This window comes from Giraffa tippelskirchi, chromosome 6 (assembly GCF_054371585.1).
Source record: "Giraffa tippelskirchi isolate mGirTip1 chromosome 6, T2T-mGirTip1v1.2.pri, whole genome shotgun sequence".
Taxonomy (NCBI): domain Eukaryota; kingdom Metazoa; phylum Chordata; class Mammalia; order Artiodactyla; family Giraffidae; genus Giraffa; species Giraffa tippelskirchi.
The window spans coordinates 45,680,267-45,703,412 of record NC_137280.1 but is presented as its reverse complement, the minus strand read 5'-3'; the positions used below and the strand labels follow the sequence as shown (position 1 = coordinate 45,703,412).

Below are 23,146 nucleotides of genomic sequence, written 5' to 3'. Positions count from 1 at the left end.
TGAGGCGCTGATATTGGTCTCTGGATGGAAAAAAAAAGCTCTTTGCTTTGCAGCCCCTACCTGTGCTGGGCGAGGGGTGAAGAAAAGGGGGCGGAGAAAGGTTCGGGAAAAGCACACGCATATTTATGGGAAGGAGATGTGGGGCTCTGAGCTGTTTTTTTCTCGCCATCAGAGAATTGATGACAAAATACTGTAGGAGAAAGGAAGAACCGGAGAACAGGAGAGAGTGAGGACTGAAACCCGACACAGGCAAAGCGTCCCGCCGGTGGCCAGGGCTCTGGGCAGCTGCAGAGACCGGCGGGGAGGGGGTCTCCACGGCCCCCGTCCTCTCTGGTTCAGCCGTCCAGTTGGGCACCGACCTGCCGTGAGAGGATGTGGGGAGGGGGTCGAGATTCCCCACTCCCCACAATAAACCCCAAAACATTGTGGTCATTTTTGAATTTTACATGACCGCAGTGTTTTAAGACTGAAACGCGGCAAGAGGAAGAGCTAAGCGGGAGGATGGAGCACCTTTGTCAGGACTGATGAAAGGAGAATGACAATTGCAGGAAAAACAAGGATGCAAATTAATGTCCCATCACAAAAAGGGAACAGACAAGGGTGTGATCATAACGGGTTTCACATTACCAAGATTTTCAAGATCTCTTATTTTTCTGACCAACTTTTAAGTTAACGATGTACTGTCTTGAGATATGCGACCATTATTTCAACCCAAACTCGTTGTAGAGTATTCATAAAGTCCTACAGTATATGTCTTGATTCTTGTTTTTGCCAAAAGTGTGAGCAAAGGAAGTCCACAAAAGCAGAGTATTAATAGAGTATTAACAGAATTGCTGGAGCTACTTGAATTCCTTTCTTTGCCTTTAGTCTAAAGATTAGAGACTATACACAATTATGTATATATGTATTAAATTATGTATATACATATACTAAATATACCTACGCATATTTAAAGGAGAAACAAAATAACCCTCTGTGGCACAGTTGATTACATCAAAAGAAACATAAATACATTTGGAGTGTTTCTTCTCTAGAATATAAAGTATAGTTTACTAGGAAGAATAGATGAATTGTTTTTAATAGATGCTGTTGGTGTTTGTTAACTTTTAAAATTCCCCAGATTCTCTCCAAGTGATAATAATAGAGTTTGAAATATATGTGAACTTTCTACATAATTAGGAAATAGATCCAACTTGGTTTTTATTAAATGTTCACATTTTCAGGTGCTGACTAGCTAGTTGCACTGATGAATTGTAAGTGATGGTAAAATTGTGTCATGAAGTGTTAGACTTCCTCACTAAAAAAACAAACAAGAATTATACACTTTGTATTTTATTGATTTGGGGGAGTAACATATTACAATACTCCTCTATTAAATAGCTTGGATTACAGTTTGAGTAGTTAATTTTTTAAGGTTGATGTGTACTTTAAGTGATTAAAGGGAGAAAATGGATAAGTTTTGAAGAAGAGTTCCTTATGCAACAGTTTTTTTAATCATGAGAGAGCTTAGTTTTTGAGAGTAGAAATACACACACTTTACAAAATTGGAAAATCTCCTCATACTAGAAAATTAGTGAAACTAGTGTAAAATGGACATATTGATCTATCATTCTCCTCAAAGTGCTCAGGACTTTAGTTAATGGTTCTCATAAAAAGGGCTGAAGCATCTGAATTTAGTAGGAAGTAGCACAAAGGACTGTCACATATTTAATTCTTGGCCCCACATTGTAAGAAACAATGATATAAGCTAAAATCTCCGTTTACCAATCACAAATTGAGATCATTAGGTGATGCCAGGTTTTATTATCTGTGCTTGGTTGTAATTTTTGTATGTGTGTATGTTGAGACACTGGAGTTGGTGACATAGGCTTACTTTAGTTTTGAAAATATACAGAACCAGACAGTACCTTCCCTTTACAGATCTTGTTAGGACTGTTTTAAGAAGACATATTGGAGTGACACACTTTAAAGACAGCACATGGATGTTACTTAAAACAGTAGCAAGGGTAACATATACTGGTAGTGAGAACACATATCTTTTTTTTTAACCTGTACAGGTTATTTACTTAGTTAATTTCTTACTTAGTTTACTTATTTCTAACATTTTGTCACTGAAAATTATTGGTTGGGATGGTGCTCAGGGAAGTCATATATCTTGGTTCAAGTGTGGTCACACTGACAAGGTCACACTCTTGTGTATGTGGGTCATCCTCACACTGACACACACAAGTGTGGGAAATCCTACACCATATAAAATCACTTGTATGTGGAATCTAAAAAAGAAAAATATACAAATCAACTTATTTACAAAACAGAAACAGATCCACAGACTTAGAAAACAAATGCATGGTTACCAAAGGAGAAGAGGGGGAGGGAGGGATTAATTAGGAGTTTGCAATCAACAGATACAAACCACTGTATATAAAATAAATAACAAGTTATAGCACAGAGAACTCTACTTAATATCTTGTAACAACCCATAATGGAAAAGAATTTGAAAAAGATTATATATTCGTGTATATATATATATATATATATATATATATGCATATGGTCATATATATATGAATCACTTTGCTGTGTCCCTGTGTACATTGTAATCAACTGTACTTCAGTTTAAGAAAGCAGTGGTAACAAGGCCACCCCTTTAATAAAATCCATGCCAAGAGACATCATAATGAAATTTCTCAGGAAAAAAGAAGAGATTAAAATCGTGAAAGCAGCTAGAGAAATGCAACATTATCCCTATAGGGGAAAAAACAATTAGAATGGCACCAGATTTCTCATCATACCCACTGAAGTCAGGAGACAATGGAACAGTATTTTTCAAGTGCTGAAAAAATATAGAAAGAAACTAGAATTCTATAGAGAAAATATCCTTCTCTTGAAAGGGAAAAGTCCTTTGAATATCCCAGCTTGAAAGGGAAACCAAGAGAATTTGTCACCAGCAGTCCTTCCTGAAAAGTATGGCTAAGGGAATTTCTCTAAACAGAAAGGCAATGATAAAAGAAGAAGGAGGTTTAGAACATCAGGAAAGAGAAAGAACATGGAGAGAGCAAAAATACAAATGAGTACAGATAATACAAAAATGAGTACAGATAATACATTTTCCTTCTCTTGAATTTATTAAATTATGTCTGATTGAAGGTCTCATTATGACAATGACAGATGTGGTTATAAATGTATATAGAAGAAGTACTTAAGAAAATAGTATTATTAATATAATCAGGGACGAGAAAAGCGGTACAAAGGAGGTAAGGTTCCTGTCCTTCACTTTAGCTGGTAAAATGACAACACCTGTTGACTAATTCTGCATGTATAATATAATATGTAGTATGTACATGGGTGCTCAGTTTCTCAGTTGTGTCTGACTCTTTGTGGCCTGATGGACTGTAGCCCACCAGGCTCCTCTGTCCATAGGGATTCTCCATGCAAGAATATGGGAGTGGGTTTTCAATTCCTCCTCCAGGGGGTCTTCCCAACCCAGGGATTGAACCCCAGTCTCTTGCGTCTCCCATATTGATAGGCAGATTTTTTATGTAACACTGTACCACCTGGGAAGCCTCAGTTCAGTTCAGTCGCTCGGTTGTGTCTGACTCTTTGCAACCCCATGGATTGCAGCACGGCTGGCCTCCCTGTCCATCACTAACTCCTGGAGTTTACCCAAATTCATATCCATTGAGTTGGTAATGCCATCCAACCATCTCATCCTCTGTCTTCCCTTTCTCCTCCCGCCCTCAATCTTTCCCAGCATCAGGGTCTTTTCAAATGAGTCAGCTCTTCGCATCAGGTGGCCAAAGTATTGGAGTGTCAGCTTCAACATCAGTCCTTCCAATGAACACTCAGGACTGATCTCCTTTAGGATGGACTGGTTGGATCTCCTTGCAGTCCAAGGGACTCTCAAGAGTCTTCTCCAACACCACAGTTCAAAGCATCAGTTGTTTGGCACTCAGCTTTCTTTGTAGTCCAACTCTCACATCCATACATGACTACTGGAAAAACCATAGCTTTGACTAGATGGACCTTTGTTGGCAAAGTAATGTCTCTGCTTTTCAATATGCTGTCTAGGTTGGTCATAACTTTCCTTCTAAGGAGTAAGTGTCTTTTAATTTCATGGCTGCAATCGCTATCTGCAGTGATTTTGGAGCCTAAAAAAATTATGTCAGCCACTGTTTCCACTGTTTCCCCATTTATTTGCCCTGAAGTGATGGGACCAGATGCCGTGATCTTAGTTTTCTGAATGTTGAGCTTTAAACCAACTTTTTCCCTCTCCTCTTTCACTTTCATCAAGAGGCTCTTTAGTTCTTCACTTTCTGCCATAAGGTGGTGTCATCTGCATATCTGAGGTTATTGATATTTCTTCTGGCAATCTTGATCCCAGCTTGTACTTCATCCAGCCCAAAGCGTTTCTCATGATGTACTCTGCTTGTAAGTTAAATAAGCAGGGTGACAATATACAGCCTTGACATACTCCTTTTCCTATTTGGAACCAGTCTGTTGTTCCATGTCCAGTTCTAACTGTTGCTTCCTGACCTGCATACAGGTTTCTCAAGAGGCAGGTCAAGTGGTCTGGTATTCCCATCTCTTTCAGAATTTTCCACAGTTTATTGTGATCCACACAGTCAAAGGCTTTGGCATAGTCAATAAAGCAGAAATAGATGTTTTTCTGGAATTCTCTTGCTTTTTCGATGATCCAGCAGGTGTTGGCAATATGATCTCTGGTTCCTCTGCCTTTTCTAAAACCAGCTTGAACATTTGGAAGTTCACGGTGCACGTATTGCTGAAGCCTGGCTTGGAGGATTTTGAGCATTACTTTACTAGCGTGTGAGATGAGTGCAATTGTGCGGTAGTTTGAACATTCTTTGGCATTGCCTTTCTTTGGGATTGGGATGAAAACTGACCTTTTCCAGTCCTGTGGCCAATGCTGAGTTTTCCAAATTTGTTGACATATTTAGTACTGCACTTTCACAACATCATCTTTTAGGATTTGAAATACTAGAGCAAGTAAAAAATCTATACAATAAGATGCCCTCAAAAAATATAGGTAAATAAAAATGAAAATTTTAAAAAATGTTAAAATAACCCACAGGATCAGGAAAACGGAGAAAAAAAGAGAGAACAAACAGAAAAACAAAAAAACAGAGCAGGCTTTAGTCCCAATATGTCAATAATTGAATGCAAATGGTCTAAATATACCAGTTAAAAGATAGATTGTCAGAATGGATTAAAAACATGATCCAACTAAATGCTGTCTCTAAGAAACTCATATCAAATATAAAGATATAAGCAGGATACAAGTACAATGATAAAAAAAAAATGCAGACATCAAGAGAAAGCAGGAGTGGCTATGTTAATGTCAGATAAAGCAGACTTTAGAGGATAGAAAATTACCAGAGACAGGAATTGTCATTGCCTAATAATAGAAGGGTTAACCCACCAAGAGAAAGAGCAATCCTGAGTGTGTATGTACTGAGCAGCAGAGTTACAAAATGTATGAAGTAGAAACTGATAGAACAAAAAAGAAAAATAGACAAATCTGTAATTATAGTTCAAGATTTCAAAATCCCTCTCTTGACAATTGAAAGAACGACTTGACAGGAAATCAGAAACACTACAGGAGAAAGCAACAGCACATCAGACAACAGGATCTAGTTGATATTTGTAGACTGCTCTATGCAACAGCAGCAGAAAACACATTCTTTTCAAGTTGCATGGAATGCATGTAGAGACAGACCATTCCCTGAACCACAAAACACCCCTCAACTGAAATCATGCAAATGTTTTCTCCATCACAGTGGGAGAAAACTAGAAATCAGTAATAGAAAAGAGGAAAATTCCCCCAACACTGGGAAGCCGTACATCACACTTCTACATAATCTACTGGTCAAAGAAGAAATCAGAAGGCAATAAAAATATATCAAACCATGAAATGGAAGATATGTTAACATTTGTGAGATGCAGCTCAAGCAGGGTGGAGAGGGAATTTTATAACACTAAAATGCATATGATAAAAAAGTGGATGATGTGACTGACCTAAATAGAACTGCTCTTTCTATGCCATTCCTCTGTCCACTCCTAATAGTAGAGGACAGTCTATCCAATGAGAGAGAGGGCCCTTCTTCTGCAGGTAAGGATATGTGAACATCAGTAAGGTGATAACAATAACTATTTGTTCATATATCATGTCTTGTATCTAGAAGTAGATCTTAAGTTCCTGAAGGTGGGAAACAAGTGCCTCCTGCTTTATTGTGTTATCTACTCAAGTGTCTAGTGGAGCCCAGACTATAAATCAGGTGCTCAGCTGATGTTAAACAAAATTTTATTCAGTTTGTTTAATTGAGTTAAACAAAACATTGAGTTGTGTATATTTTTCCTTTCTATTGAGAAAAAACATTGAAGATAGAACCAGCTAGCAAATACCATCTTGATGTCTATTCCTTTAAGACCTAGAGCAAAATATCCCACATCCCATTAATTAATCTTTATGTACAGTGAATAACATAATTGCCGAATTCACTTTCAGCCATATTTTCCACTTTTTAATATCTGCTTCCTATAGAGGTCCTGATAAATTAATTCACACCCCTCTGAGTGCATAACTGCTCCCTCTCTCAGGTGCGTTTGCATTTAACAGGGAGGAAGATACATGACGCTGTTACGTTGTTGTTGCTCAGTCTCTCAATCGTATCTGACTCTTTGCCCCCTGTGAATTGTAGCACACCAAGCTTTCCCTGTCCTCCACCATCTCCTGGAGTTTGCTCAAACTCAGGTCCATTGAGTCAGTGTTGCTGTCTAACCATCTCATCCTGCGTCGCCCCCTTCTCCTCTTGCCTTCAGTCTTTCCCAGCATCAGGGTCTTTTCCAGTGAGTCAGTTCTTACCACCAGGTGGCCAAAGTATCGGAGCTTCTGCTTCAGCATCAGTCCTTCGAATGAATTTTCAGGGTTGATTTCCTTTAGGATGGACTGGTTGGATCTCCTTGCAGTCCAAGGGACTCTCAAGAGTCTTCTCCAGTACCACAATTCAAAAGTATCAATTCTTCGGCAGTCAGCCTTCTTTATGGTCCAGCTCTCACACCAGTACATGACACTGGAAAAACCATAGCTTTGACTACATGGACCTTTGTTGTCAAAGTGATATCTCTGTTTTTAATATGCTGTATGGGTTTGTCATAGCTTTTCTTCAAGGGAGCAAGTGTCCTTTAATTTTGTGGCTGCAGTCACTGTCTGCAGTGATTTTAGAGCCCAAGAAAATAAAATCTGTCACTGTTTCCACTTATTCCCCTTATATTTGCCATGAAGTTATGGGTCTGGATCCATGATCTTGGTTTTTTGAATGCTGAGTTTTAAGACAGCTTTTTCACTCTCCTCTCCCACCTTCATCAAGAGGCTCTTTAGTTCCTCTTTGCTTTCTGCCATTAGAGTGCCACCAACTGCATTTCTGAGGTTGTTGATAATTCTCATGGCAATCTTGTTTCTAGCTTGTGATTCATCCAGCCTGGCATTTTGCATGATGTACTCTGCATATAAGTTAAATAAACAGGGTGACAATATACAGCAAGAATACTGGAGTGGTTTGCCATCCCGTACTCCAGTGGACCATGTTTTGTCAGAACTCTCCACTATCACCCGTCTGTCTTGAGTGGCCCTGCAAGACGTGTCTCATAGCTTCATTGAGTTCTGCAAGCCCCTTCACCACGACAAGGCTGTGATCCATGAAGGGGGTGCGTAGTAGCTGCTGCTGCTGCTGCTGCTAAGTTGCTTCAGTCGTGTCCGACTCTGTGCGACCCCATAGACAGCAGCTCACCGGGCTCCCCTGTCCCTGGGATTCTCCAGGCAAGAACACTGGAGTGGGTTGCCATTTCCTTCTCCAGTGCATGAAAGTGAGAGGTGAAAGTGAAGTCGCTCAGTCGTGTCTGACTCTTAGCGACCCCATGGACTGCAGCCCACCAGGCTCCTCCGTCCATGGGATTTTCCAGCCAAGAGTACTGGAGTGGGTTGCCATTGCCTTCTCCTGGTGCGTAGTAGGTATTCTACTAAATAGTTGTCAGTACATTTATGAATGAAGACAATCAGGACCAACCTGTCACATCTCAAAATTATGGTTTGTGTTTGAGTTATGTTTTGTATTAGGAATCTGGAAATGTTCTCAGCAGTTTATGGGAGATTTCACTGTCTTGAAAATTCATCACATGTTTGTCTTTTCAACAGCTATTAAATTCTTCAGTGCATCATGTGTGGAACTTCACTGCCACTCATTTGGTACTTATTGGATGCTGTATTACGTACTGAGAAGTATAGATTTATATAAAAGATCTCCTGTCCTCAAAAACTCCTGTATATTTCTTAATAGAAAAGACTGATACATTTGGGACACTCTGAACCATTCTGTTATGATAATTTTGCAGAAGCACACCTTGATTTTCTTGGTGCTTGATCCACTTCATGCTCATCAATATATTCCATCATTACACTATAAGCAGTAAAAAATTCATATTTGAAATTCACATTTAGAGATTAATTTTCAAGAAATTTAGCCTTGAAATCAACTATGTAAATCGAATAAGGTAAAGGGCAGAGTTGTTAATAGAATAGCTTCTGTTGTTATTACTTTTGTTCCTGAAAGTTCTTAGCAACAGGAAGACATCTAAACATGAATTAGTAACAGTATCTAAATCATTTGATAGTTTTATAGTGCTCTACTTGAAATACATTGATAGTTTTAGGTTGTAAGTTGTTCCTTTAACATAAAAAGATTAGTTTCTTTTTGAAGTATAACCTGGAGCATACAGGAGTGTATTCCCTCACTGTTTGAACATATTGATCTAAATTCATAGTGATTAAGCTGTATTGAATTGAGAATGCATTTTATTTGCTTATACATTGAAATAACATTTCTGTTTGTATGGAGTGAACTCCATTGTATAAGACACTCTTGTACTCCTAAGAAGTCTCTCCATAGGACCTAGTGTTGTTTTGGTTATTTCACCTTTTCCCAATATATTTTTTATTTTCCAAATATAGTAACCATCTTAACATTATATAAAATTATAATTTAAATAGCTACAATTAATTAAACAGTATTATTCTATTCTGACCGAAAACATTTCTGGAAACATTCTCTAGTATCTTTCCTCTTAGTGATATAACAATGATATGAAAAACAACACTGTTAAAATATGCAGATGGAGATTTCCCCAGTGGTCCAGTGGCTGAGACTCCACACTTCCAATGCAGAAGGCCTGGGTTCTATCTCTGGGCAGGAAACTGAGTCCCATGTGCCACAGGTGGGAGTTTGCATGTTGCAACTAAAAAGTCCATATGCTGCAACTAAGACCCTGGACAGCCAAGTGAATAAATAAATACTAAAAAATTTATGTATATATATATGTGTGTGTGTGTGTGTGTGTATATGTTGTTGTTCAGTTGTGAAGTCGTGTTCACTTCTTTGTGATCCTGTGTATGCAGCATGCCAGGTTTGCCTGTCCTTCAGTGTCTCCCCAAGTTTGCTCAAATTCATGTCCATTGAGTCGGTGATGCTATCTAACCATCTCATCGTCTGCTGCACAGGTGACAAATACTCTGCTTTTTGGAAGCTCACAAAAAGTCCTAGCTTTTGCAGGATTATTTTCAGTCTAAGCCTCACTTAACATTAAGTTAAGACATTGAGGTCTGTGTACACTTGGCTACATCTCATTGCTTCGATCTAGAGATTGGTCAGGAATCCAAGACAGAGATCAGAGTCGCTCAGTTTGTGACTAGTTCAGTTTTGAGAAATAATATTTGGAGAAGAATTCCTGAAGTGCATTAAGTTCTCAAGTTATTAAAAGTGTATTTTAGGATACAGTTAGTTGAGCAATGATTTGGATACCCAGTCTGCATAAAGTTGCCCCATGGAAGAATTAGTTTTGCTGAGCTGAACTGTGGAGTGATTTCAGAAACTGCTACTGAGAGTCATTTTTCAAATTAGACCATGAAAATGCCTAGTTTCGTCTACTATGGGATGTGTGGAGTGACATGCTTATAACATTAGGCAGCATCTTTTGTAAGAACTACTGCACATTTTAATAATGTCAAAAATAGTATATACATATTCTGAATTGTGTACCTAAAAGTATTTTCTCCTTCCTTTTTTTTTTGACATAGGTTTCTGGAAAACTCATAGCCTAATGATAGTCAGAATGTAGGCCATTATCATGTGACTTATACACTCATTCTTTTTCCCATATTGTCTTCATTTGTTTTACTTTATCTTTTCCCTCCCACTTTTTGTTAATGCCATTTGATCATAATTTCTGCTTCTTTGGAGAGTGCCTTCAATTCTTTCTGAAATAAGGCTGAATACAAGTTTGATATAAATCATAAACTGACCCACCCATAATCTGAATAATTTAGGTGCATTACAGGATACATTTGAATGATCAGTTTCTTATTGATACACACTCTCACTGACTTTCTTTTTGGAAATATTTCTTTGGCTTCTTCCAGATTGTTGAGGGAGAATTTATTTGCAGGATGATGTCTCCTGAGATGAGTCTATTGAGGAGCAGAGATGAAGCTTCCTAAAAGGCACGATCTGAGACTCAGGGTCTTTGCTTGATCTGTTTTCTCTGCTTGAAAGTTTTCCCCTCAACATCTCCTGTGCTGGCTTCTCTTCCATTCAGAAGTTTAAATGTCTCATCAAAGAAGCTGTCACAGATAACTTTTTTTTTTTTCTGGCCATACCTCTTGGCTGGTGGGATCTTAGTCCCTTGGCACTGAAAGTGCAGAGTCCTAGCCACTGGACTACTAGGGATTTCCCATGGACAACTCAATCTAACAGCTTCACAGTTAGTCTCCATCATGCAACACTGTTTTATTTCCATACTCATCAATCTCTGGCATTTTTTTGGTCTTCATTTGTTCAATATTTGACTCTGCCTTATGAATATATCCTCCACGAGGAAAGGGACTTGGTCTCCATTGTACTGACTTATCCCAGTGATGCACAGTAGCCCATTTCTTGCAGCTGGCTTTCATTCTTATTCCTCTTACCAAACATTTAAAAAAGAGTTAAATAAACCTCTCCCCAGGTAGGATATTTTAGAGCCGTAAAAAATGTAGAAGAAATGAGTTCGAGCTTACATTTGCAATATTTTTATAACTGTATTTGACATACAAAAAGAATGTAAATAATAATGGTTTATAGTTTTTATATAAGGTACCAAGTTGGTAGGCACTTTTTGCTCCCATAAACCATCCAATTTTTCAAGCTCTCTGTATTACTGCACTGTTTCTTCTTTCTTTTAGTATTAAGTTCTTTATTTAATATCATTTCGTCTCCTCGAGGCCCTTACTGAGGCCCATATGAGTACTGTATTTGCGTGTTAATAGTACTTTTCTTGCCAATTAGAACCTTCATGGAGAGTTTTGGCAGAGGTTGGGAAGAAAACACTAATAGAGTTAATGAAATCAGGAATGATGTTGTTGGGAGGATGGGAGCAGGTAGAGTGAAAATGAGGACCAGGTGAGTAGAAATGGTGCCAGGTGGGGAGGTGGAAAGGAGTGAGTCAAACATTTTCAGAAACAGCCCTTGAATCATGCTGTACCCAATCCCTCAATTTCCCTTTTAAACAGCACTTTATTAACACAGAACTGTGGCTTTTACCTGCTAACTGGCTTCACAAAACTCTTTATTTCATCTTGTGCAGCAGATCCTTGTCAGAATACTCAGGAATCAATTGCCCTAAGCATGAAGAGGCGTGAAAACTGAGGTAGACTCAAGAAGGTGACCAAAAGCTTTGTAGAGGAAATACATTGCATTTCATTTGGACATGAAAGGCCAGCCTGGTCTTCCCTGGTGGCTCAGGTGGTAAAGAATCTGCCTGCAGTGCAGGAGACCGGGGTCAGTTCCTGAATCAGGAAGACCCCCTGGAGAAGGGAATGGCAACCCACTCCAGTATTCTTGCCTGGGAAATCCCGTGGACAGAAGAGCCTGGTGTGCTACAGTCCACAGGGTCGCAGAGTTGGACATGACTGAGCGTCTGAAACTAACTTACTTACTTATAAGGCCAGACTGAAATCTGCTGTAACATCAATGGGTTGATATATGACCCACCCTACAGATATTTTTGGGTGAGTACTATTTGAAAGGCTTTTCTGTGTAGAACATCTTTTAGGTGCCTTAAACTCGAAGTGACAAAAAAGGAGCCAGAACATCACAAGAAGTCCTACTCTCCTTGCGTCTTTGTTTCAGTGGTGGTTTAAGAATTATTCCCAAGACCCAGATATCCCAGATATCTTATTCTCCTCCCTTTCCTTCAACAAATATATCCAGTGAACTATCAAATCCTTTCAGTTAGGTCTTGTGAAAAGACTCTTGTGTAAAACACTTCCCTTTCTCTTTGAATCATTGCCATCATAATCCTGGCACCTGCACAAGTCCATCATATTGCCCTGTCCTGATCCATTCTACATGTGGCTAACACACTGACCATCCAAACAGTGTTATTTACCATGTATTTCTCTACTAAAAATTAAATACATGGGCTCTCTGATGGTTCAGCAGTAAAGAATCTGTAATGGAGGAGATGCAGGTTTGATCCATGAGTCAGGAAGGTACCCTGGAAAAGGAAATTGCAACCCACTCCAGTATTCTTGGCTGGAGGGTCCCATGGACGGAGAAGCCTGGTGGACTGCAGTCCATGGGGGTCACAAAGAGTCGGATGCAACTTAGTGACTAAACAGCAACAACAAAATACACTGTTCTCCACTCGCTATGGTCATGCCTCTTAAACAAGAGCATGCATTCATTATGACAGATGCCTATAACCATGAACAAAATGTAAGGTTCATGTAAATTTTCAGAGTATTCAAACTTTAGAGAATTGTCATATTTGGCACTGCATCCAGATGATAAAATCACAGAGCTGGGCCTCTGAGGATGCAAAGATTTTGAAACACTGAATTACGGGATAAATTCCAAACCAGGGTGGCATTCAGAGTCCTCCAACATCTACTTAGTCATGGTTTTCATTGTCCTTTCAGTGGTAGCCAGGCTAGTTTGTCCAGTTGCCCCAATACATGTAATACCAAGTCTTTGCTTGACATTTTTTCTACATGGAATATTTTCCCTTTCTTCTATAATGTCATAGACTAGGTTCCTTGGGAAGCATACTCTGAAGTGGAGATTTGCAAGCAGAGATTTAATTGTGGGATGCTCATGGGAGCAGCAGGTTGAAGGGAGTGAGGGAAGTGAGTTTGAGTAGAGGAGGAAGTAAGAGAAAAGTTGGGCTTTCCGGGTAGCTCAAATAGTAAAGAATCTGCCTGCAGTGCAGGAGACTTGGGTTCAATCCCTGGGTGGGGAAGATCCCCTGGAGAAGGGCATGGCAACCCACTCCATGGAGAGAGGATCCTCGTGGGCATCTAGGAACATGCCAAATTCCCTTATTTATATTTAACCTGAAATTATTTTGAATTTTCCTCCGTAAACAGCCGTATTTTTGGTGAAAATGACAGTCATTTGTTTCTTTCTAGTCATTTTAACTTTTCTCTTTTTTTCAGTCTTCATATGATGGCTGTTATTAGTGAAAAAAAGAAAAATGGCCATTTTTCTCTTTTCAGTCTCAATAGTTTTTGTCTTTTTTTTTGTTTGTTTTTTTCTGTGTCTTAGTCTCTTGACTAAGTTCTCTAATACAGTGTTGAATAGAAGTGGTACTACTTTATGTTTTTTGACTGTGTCCTGATTGAAGAAGAAAAAAGCTCTGGGAAAGACTAGAGATCTCTTCAAGAAAATTAGAGATACCAAGGGAACATTTCATGCAAAGATGGGCACAATAAAGGACAGAAATGGTATGGACCTAACAGAAGCGGAAGATATTAAGAAGAGGTGGCAAGAACACACAGAAGGACTATACACAAAAGATCTTCATGATCCAGATAACCACGTGATGGTGTGATCACTCACCTAGAGCCAGACATCCTGGAATGTGAAGTCAAGTGGGCCTTAGGAAGTATTATTACAAACAAAGCAGAAAGTGGCAGAAGAACTAAAGAGCCTCTTGATGAAAGTGAAGAGGAGAGTGAAAAAGTTGGCTTAAAACTCAACATTCAAAAATCGAAGATCATGGCATTCAGTCCCATCACTTCATGGCAAATAGATGGGGAAAAAAGTGGAAAACAGTGGAAAAAAGTGGAAACAGTGACAGACTTTATTTTCTTAGGATCCAAAATCACTGCAGATGGTGACTGCAGCCATGAAATTAAAAGATGCTTGCTCCTTGGAAGAAACGCTATGACCAACCTAGACAACATATTAAAAAGCAGAGACTTCACTTTCCCAAAAAAGGTCTGTCCAGTCAAAGCTATTGTTTTTCTAGTAGTCCTGTATGGATGTGAGAGTTGGATTATAAAGAAAGCTGAGTCCTGAAAAATTGATGCTTTTGAACTGTGGTTTTGGAGGAAACTCTTGAGAATCCCTTGGACTGCAAGGAGATCCAACCAGTCCATCCTAAAGGAAATCAGTCCTGAATATTCATTTGAAGGACTGATGTTGAAACTGAAACTCCAGTACTTTGGCCACCTGATGTGAAGAACTGACTCATTTGAAAAGACCTGATGCTGGGAAAGATTGAAGATGGGAGGAGAAGGGGATGACAGAGGATTAGATGGTTGGATGGCATCACCGACTTCATGGACGTAAGTTTGAGCAAGCTTAGGGAGTTGATGATGGACAAATAAGCCTGGCACGCTGTACTCCATGGGGTCACAAAGAGTCAGACACTACTGAGCGACTGAACTGAACTGATTTAAGAAGAATGATCATTGCAACATTAGTAGATTGTTTTTTTTTTAAACCTTTAATGAATTTAGGGAAGTTTCCTTTTCTTGATAGATTGCTAGGATTTTTAAATTAAAAGTTGAGTTCAGTTATATTTAAAAGTCTTTCTTTGTTTATATTGAGATTAGCACATGATTTTTCTCCTTTTAATGGGGAGAATTGTATTACTAGATTTTATAATGTTAAACCAACTTTGCATTTCTGGGAGAAAATGATTCTGGTCAAAAGACGTGATCTGTTTTTTGTATTGCTGAATTTCAGTTGCTAATATGTTGCTTAACATTTTTTCCTTTCACTTTTAGAAGTTTTGAGCTCAATTTCTTTCCTTTGCTGTTATCTCAGAGATAATAGGATGCATATTTATCTTAAAATTTGAAATTGAGCAGTATCATTATCTTCTTCCTGAATAATGCAAGAACTTCCTGAATAATGCTTTGCCTCTAGCCACCACTTTCCTCAGCTTGTATACTGTTGTTCATTATTTCAGTTCTTCTTTTTCTAATTTGCTTCAGACTCACAAAAGATATAGGTAACAAATACCTTGTCTTTGTACACATTTAAAGATGTTCTTTCACATACCTCTCCCTCGACATCTTTGAAACCAATATTTCAATTCTATTCTGAGCCATGCTGTTATCCACTGTCCATAAATCAGTTGTTCCTGACTTATGGCAATGGATCAGTTAAATGGACAAGTAAATATTCTCAAAGTTTGGAAGTCCTTCTGCCTGTCTTTCTAGGATACTTCTGAGTGGACATATAATGCCATAACAGACTACTGATTTTATGCCACTATATCATGCAGGACTAGGTCTAAATCAGTCTCAGGGGTTTTTGTTTTGTTTAGTGAAGGGCTCTCCATGGAGAAGGCAATGGCACCCCACTCCAGTACTGTTGCCTGGAAAATTCCATGGATGGAGGAGCCTGGTAGGCTACAGTCCATGGGGTCGCTAAGAGTCGGACACTACAGAGTGACTTCACTTTCACTTTTCCCTTTCATGCACTGGAGAAGGAAATGGCAACCCACTCCAGTATTCTTGCCTGGAGAATCCCAGGGATGGCGGAGCCTGGTGGCTGCTGTCTATGGGGTCGCACAGAGTTGGACTCAACTGAAGCGACTTAGCAGCAGCAGCTCCATGAAGACGTATGTATAAATTGAGGGAAAGCAGGAATGTAGCCTGAGTGTGTGCTGGAGGAATCTGGGCCACCTACACATGTAACTTGCTTGTGCCTTCTGGATTGCTGTTGTGCACATTCAGTCTTCTTGTCTGGGGACTACCCTTGAGGGAGGTCCAGTGGTTAAGACTTCGCTTTTCAATGCAGGGAATGCAGGTTCGAATCCCTGGTTAGGAAGCTAAGGATCCCACATAACTTGCGTCCAAAAAATCAGAACATAAACAACAGAAGCAATGCTGTAACAAATTCAATAAAGAATTAAAAGAAAATCCTATGGTTTGATGAGTCAGAGCATACCCAGTTCATGATGGGCAGCTTAAGTCTTATGGCCAATTCATGTCCCAGAGTCAGGTGTTCTTCCAGGATCCAGTAAAAAACCAGGAAGTATATCTCAAAAGGAAACTAGTTACCTGGAGAAGCATACAGGGCTTTACTAAGAATGCCTAGGAATCTGTGCTGTGATTCTCCTATGCAGGCTCGCCAGCCACTCAAAGCAGCATCTCACCAGGCACAGGCAAGTATTGCTGGGTCTACCAGAGTCTAAGGATTGAGTGCTGGAGCCGCTTGCCCTGAAGCTGGACCTGCTGCAGGGTCTGATACTCTGGACTCCAGGCACAAAGGGCATCTTGGGAGTTCCTTGGTGGTCCAGTGACTAAAAAAAAACTTTGCTTTCCAATGCAAGGGATGCAGATTCAGTCCCTACTCAGCTAAAATCGCACATGCCTGGCAGCCAAAAAACAAAAACATAAAACAGAAGCAATACTGTAACAAATTCAATAAATACTTTAAAAAGGGTCCACATCAAACATTTCTTTAAAAAATGGAGGGGCATCTAATGGATTGCTCAGTATACTGTGGTGTACAATGCCTCCTTCCCAGGTGGCTCAGTGATGAAGAATTCGCCTGCCAATGCAGGAGATGCAGGTTCGATCCCAGGGCTGAGAAGATCCCCTGGAGAGGGAAATGGCAACCTACTCTAGTATACTTGCCTGGGAAATCCTATGAACAGAGGAGTTTGGTGGGCTGTAGTCCATGGGGTCACAAAGAATTGGACACTACTTTGCTCACATGCACATACCAAAGCCCAGAGAGGGCATGCCCATCTGTCCTGTTAGCTGGTATGGGTGCAGCGTCTTTGGAGAGAATATCCTGAAGGATGAAGGGTTCCTGCTATTGGTGTTACTTTAACAGGAAGCCAGCTGACAAAGGAAGTGAAATTTTCAGAGTCCCAACTTCTATGTTATTGAACAGAATATAGACATATGGATTTGTTAAGAAATAATAATTTCATAATTGGCATAAAGATATTTCCTCTTGGCTTGGTGTGGGGGGGTTTGATACTATGGAAGGAGGAAAAGAGAGGAGGTGAAACAACCCAGCACCCTCGATTCATAGGAATTCTCTTCAAAGAGTTTTTCTCCCTAGCTTGATCTTACACTGGCTATTGTACTAATGGAGGTTGAATCAGTTTGACCCTTAACAAGTCCTACACAGATGTAGGTATAGCTTCATATTGTATTAGTGTTCTCCAAAGAAACAGAATACACACATGTACATATGTGAGTGCTAAGTCGCTTCAGTGATGTCTGACTCTTTGTGGCCCCACGGACTGTAGCCCGCCAGGCTCCTCTGTCCACCGGATTCTCCAGGCAAGAAGACCAGAGCGGGTTGCCATTTCCTCCTCCAGAGGATTTTCCTGACCCAGGGATCGAACTCATCTCTTATGTCTCCAGCGTTGGCAGGTGAGTTCTTTACCACTAATGCCACCTGGGAAGCCTATGTACATACATGCATACATAAATAGGATATTTATTATGGGAATGGGCCCACGTGATTATGGAGGCCAAGAAGTCCCATGTGCTGTGTGGAAGCTGGAAGTGCAGGGAAATCAAGGGTGTGAGTCATTCTGAGTCCAAAGACTTGAGAACCAGAGGGATGCCAGTATTCAAAGTTTGGTGGAGTTGGATGTCCCAGCTCTAGCAGAGAAACTTTTCCCTCATTCTGCCTTTTTTTTCTGTTCAAACCTTCAAGGGATTGGATGATGCCCATCCACCTTGGTGAGGACAGTCTTTTTTACTGAATCTACTAATTCAAATACTAATCTCCTGTGGAGACACCCTCACAGACATACTATGAAGCAATGTTATATACCAGCTATCTTGGCATCCCTTAGCCCAGTCAAGCTGACACATAAAAGTAGCCATCACAGTTTTCAGTAGGGCTTCCAAGGTTGTGCTAGTGGTAAAGAACCACCCTGCCAATGCGGTAGATATAAAAGACTTGGGTTTGATTCCTGGGTTGAGGAGATCCCCTAGAGGAGGGCATGGCAACGCACTCAAGTATTCTTGCCTGGAGAATCCCGTGGACAAAGGATCTTGGCAGGCTATAGTCCATGGGGTCACAAAAGTCAGACACAACTGAAGCGACTTAAGACAGCACAGCAGAGCACACTATTATAAGGTTTCCTTCTCATCCACTGTTCTCAGCTTTAATGTTTTAGCCAAAATTTCTGAGACAGCTGGGACTGTCTGTTCTACATCCTATTACTCTGGTCAATTTAATAATGGACTTTATTTCCTTTTCTTAAGTCACAGAATATTTTATTTATAGAAGCACATGGGCAACATTTACAGTGTATTTTCTCTCTATTTTGCAGTAAATATATATTTTGGAGTTTATTATCCAATCAGTAATCTTGGTATATCACATAGTTAAATACGGCGTTGTTATTATTAGCAAAGACATTATTATTATTAGCAAAACCAAAATTATGTAATTCTTTCTTAAATAATGATTATACTTTAGATATAATGATACTTTTCAATGTGATGCTTATATTAGAAATATATGTCTCTTCTGGTATGTTGTGTATAAATTTATAGCAAATACTGAATGGGAACTCTTATCCCTTAATACTCAGCTTCTCTTCTCATGAAATCTAATTAAAAATAAAAGTTTTTCCCCATTTCTGACTCTGGCACAGCGGCTGTGAATCTATTTTATTATTCATATTAGATTTATTGTATTTCAAAACTGACCAGATGTAGATATTCTTTGAGCATCCAGCTGTCCACCAAACACAGATAAAAATATTTGAACTTCCTCGTAATTATTGGATATGAGCTTTGAGATTGAGAGTGAAGCCTCAAGGACACCACGTAACTCCTAAAATATTAGCATATCTCTCTCAGTTCTTCAAAGATCCCATATGTGAAACACACTAATTAAGTAAAGGTAGTCATCTTTATCATTCCCTTAAAAAAAATAAGTGATCTAGGCTTAAAGAGTTTAAATAATGTTCCCAAGATCACATCTAAGCGCTAAAATTGGCATTCTTCCTTAAGGGAAAAATACTTGGACTTTCATTAAAAATTGTTCAAATACCTATTCTTTCGCTAGGAGTGTGACATTGGGAAGTTACTTAACTCTCTTAACATCTATTGAATTAACCTGGCAAGGTATCCGGCTGTAATGTGGGAGACCTGGGTTTGATCCCTGGGTTGGGAAGATCCCTTGGAGAAAGGAACAGCTACCCACTCCAGTATACTGGTCTGTAGAATTCTTTGGACTATATAATCCATGGGGTCTCAAAGAGTTGCACACAACTAAGGGACTTTCAGTTCAGTCAGGGTAAATACTCCCTGTCTTAGTGGGTTGTTATAGGGGTTAAAAAAGGATATATATTTTGACCTAGTGACAAGTGCAAAATAAGACATCAATAAACAATAGTTTTCTTTTCTCTCTTCATTTAGAAAAACATGTTATAGAATCAACATCAGTAAGATTCTTTGAGTTGTTTTTCTGACTCTTTAGCAGAAATTGTTCTGTGATGACTCATCTGTGTCCTCTTAATTGGACTTAATTTCATGTCCTGTAGGAGTGAGATTTTATTTATGTGAAGTAAGGTGATGTAGGAAATTGAATTTTTGGCATAGACCTTGCTTCCATCACGTTCTAACTCAGTGGTTTCAGAATGTTTTGATTGTGCAACACTATTCATAAAACAGTTTCTTTATGCATCCATGATATTTATGTTCATGCATAAACTGTAGGCATGTACAATTGTATCAGTACATTTTATACATAATAAAACACATGTAAACTAGGACATTTTCTAAAGTAATAAGTCAAAGTAGAAATTCTCATACTCTCTTTCCATTTCCTAACAGATGGTCATGTCCACCCTTTTAGGAAACTACTGCTCCAATCGATAAGTGGGCATGTACAGCATTATTGTGATACAAACTCATTATGTAGTATGTTCATGTGTTTATTTCTGCTTCTATTAGTTTTCTGGTGCCTTTCACAATTTGGTGGAACCCCAGGGAAGAAATGGGATGACCCAAGACGAGGTGATCTTTCAATCATGAAAAGTGATTTATGAAGCATTTGCTATAGAGTGGATCCCTGGCAATATTGTTTTCTTTGGGAAAAAAAAGCACAGACTACTTAAAATACATATTTTGCTGTATTGTAATCTAGGAATTGGGCTTCCCTGGTGGCTCAGTGGTAAAGAATCTGCTGCCAAGCAGGAGACGCGGATTCAGTCCGTGGGTTGGGCAGATCCCCTAAGGGAGGAAATGGCAGCCTGCTCCAGTATTCTTGCCTGGAGAATTCCATGGACAGAGGAGCCTGGTGGGGTGCTACAGTCCATGAGATCTCGAAAGGGTTGGACACAACTTAGCGACTAAACAATAACAACAGTCTAGGAATTAGCATCTATTAGTGCCCAGCACTGGGCTAGATTTTAACTGGTACAAGTGTGATTGTACTTGAAGACACTTCATGTTTTAGATAATACATGGATGCATTTGGCTAGATTGCCAAGTAGTGAAGAGAATGGGCTTTAAGAGTCAGACATGTCTAGTTTGAATCAAATTTTTTTAAGTTTATTTATTTGGCTGCACCAGGTCTTGGTTGCAGTACAGGATCTTTTGTGGTGGTGTGATCAGAGACCTGATAAATTGGAACCATACTAATTTATTTCCTGGTTAATTCAGTTATTTAACAAATATTTGTTGAAAACCCTGTTTTCTGTACTGGAGTGGCAGTAGTCTTCAGAATAAATTCCTTGCTCTCTAACTCCCCCATGCCTTGATTTGTTGGCCAAGATGATATTTACATTTCCTCTGTAACCATGGAGAGAGATCCTTTGAAGATGGAGTCCATGGTATGCACAGCAGAGCAGAAATGCAGAAATGACCCAGTCCTTGCATGGTCCTCAGTGATGTTGTTGAGCCTTCAGTCAACCAGTCTGAAGTCTGCCAAGCTGAGGACTTTCAGGTTGAGCAAGCCAATGGCTCCCCTTTATCCTTTAAACCAGTTAGAATTGGGTTTTCTGTCACTTGCAACTCCAGACATCTTAAACAATATGCATATATGATCAGTAAGTTGGAGGATACATAATAGAGAGGTTGGAATGTCTGTATTTTGAGGAACATTGGAAGTTTAAAGTCTCAATCAACATGTCAAGGCTGACATTAAGAACATCCAGTTAAAATAGAAACCTAATGCTATACATTTGAAAAAGTGAAGAATTATCTTTGAAATGAAAAGAGAAAATGAGACCACAAACATTTCTATGAATTCCTTGTATATTATGAAATGCCTTTTTAAAGTTGTTCCTTAGGATTTTCCAAGAAAGAAGACTTGCTGTGTGAACAAAATAATCTTAGATACATTTACATTGTTTATATTAATAAACCAAAACTTTTATATGTGTCAGTTAATTAAATGGAATATTGTACTAATTTGGAAACAACCTATAACTAATCATCATCCACAGAGGAAGAAGCCAATGGCCTAATCCAGCTGTTCATAGATATTAGAGAATCAAAGACTTTGCATCTCTCAAACACTTCAATGTTACTTTAACTGTCAGTCCCAAACCCAGTCCATTCCTAGGCACAGGGATTCAACTAGCTTTTTTTTAATTTTAATTGGAAGCAAATTACTTTACAATATTGTAGTGGTTTTTGCCACACATTGACATGAATCAGCCATGGGTGTACATGTGTTACCCATCTTGAGCCCCCCTCCACCTCCCACCCCATCCCATCCCTCTGGGTGCACCAGTACATCCCAGTGCACCAGTCCTGAGCACCCTGTCTCATGCATCGAACCTGGACTGGCGATCTGTTTCACATATGATAATATACATATTTCAGTGCTATTCTCTCAAATCATCCCACCCTCGCCTTCTCCCACAGAGTCCAAAAGACTGTTCTATACATCTGTGTCTCTCTTACTGTCTAGCATATAGGGTTATTGTTACCATCTTTCTAAATTCCATATATATGTGTTAGTATACTGTATTGGTGTTTTTCTTTCTGGCTTACTTCACTCTGTATAATAGGCTCCAGTTTCATCCACCTCATTAGAACTGATTCAAATGTATTCTTTTTAATAGCTGAGTAATATTCCATTGTGTATATGTACCACAGCTTTCTTATTCATTCATATGCTGATGGACATCTAGGTTGCTTCCATGTCCTGACTATTATAAACAGTGCTATGATAAACATTGTGGTACACGTGTCTCTTTCAATTCTGGTTTCTCAACTAGCTTCTGAACAAAACCCAGGAAGGAACTATTTCCTTCCCTACAAAAGAAGAATGTCTAATGTAGTTTTCACAATCTTACAGGCAAATTAACCAATCATGAAGTTTATCTCCATTTATCTCTGCCTGCCCCCATTCATGGCAGCACTGATTGAACATTTATTGATGTATTATTTAAACAATTGTGGCATCTCTAGCTTTTTATTTTCTGGCTTTGCCCCTCTCTTTCTATTGCTACAAACTCACCTCTTCTCTTTCCTTCCATTACTTCCATGGCTTGCACCTTCTCTTCATTTCTTTCTGAAGCATTATCTTTTTCCTTCTACACATCACTGATTCCTGTTTAAACAAACACATACTAAAAATCCAGGTGAGATGAACTTTCCAGCATAGGTCACTTTCTAGAAACAAAGAAAAGTCAAATTACTGTCTTAGATATGATATGCCAGGCACCTTCTGACCCTCATGGGTGCATATGTCTACACTTCCACCCTTTGTATGTTGTATATTAATTGGAGGCTTTATGGTTACATAAAATACCTTCAGAGTCTGAGATTTATAATATGGTCCAATATGTCTTTAAATTCACTTGA

At 39.2% G+C, this 23,146-nt stretch overlaps 1 protein-coding gene across 8 annotated transcripts in view; it reads left to right on the top strand.

Annotated features, from left to right (window-relative positions):
* Window positions 1–23,146, top strand: part of C6H8orf34 (chromosome 6 C8orf34 homolog) — a 348,003-nt gene that overhangs the window by 8,821 nt on the left and 316,036 nt on the right. The gene's annotated exons all lie outside the window — the stretch shown is intronic.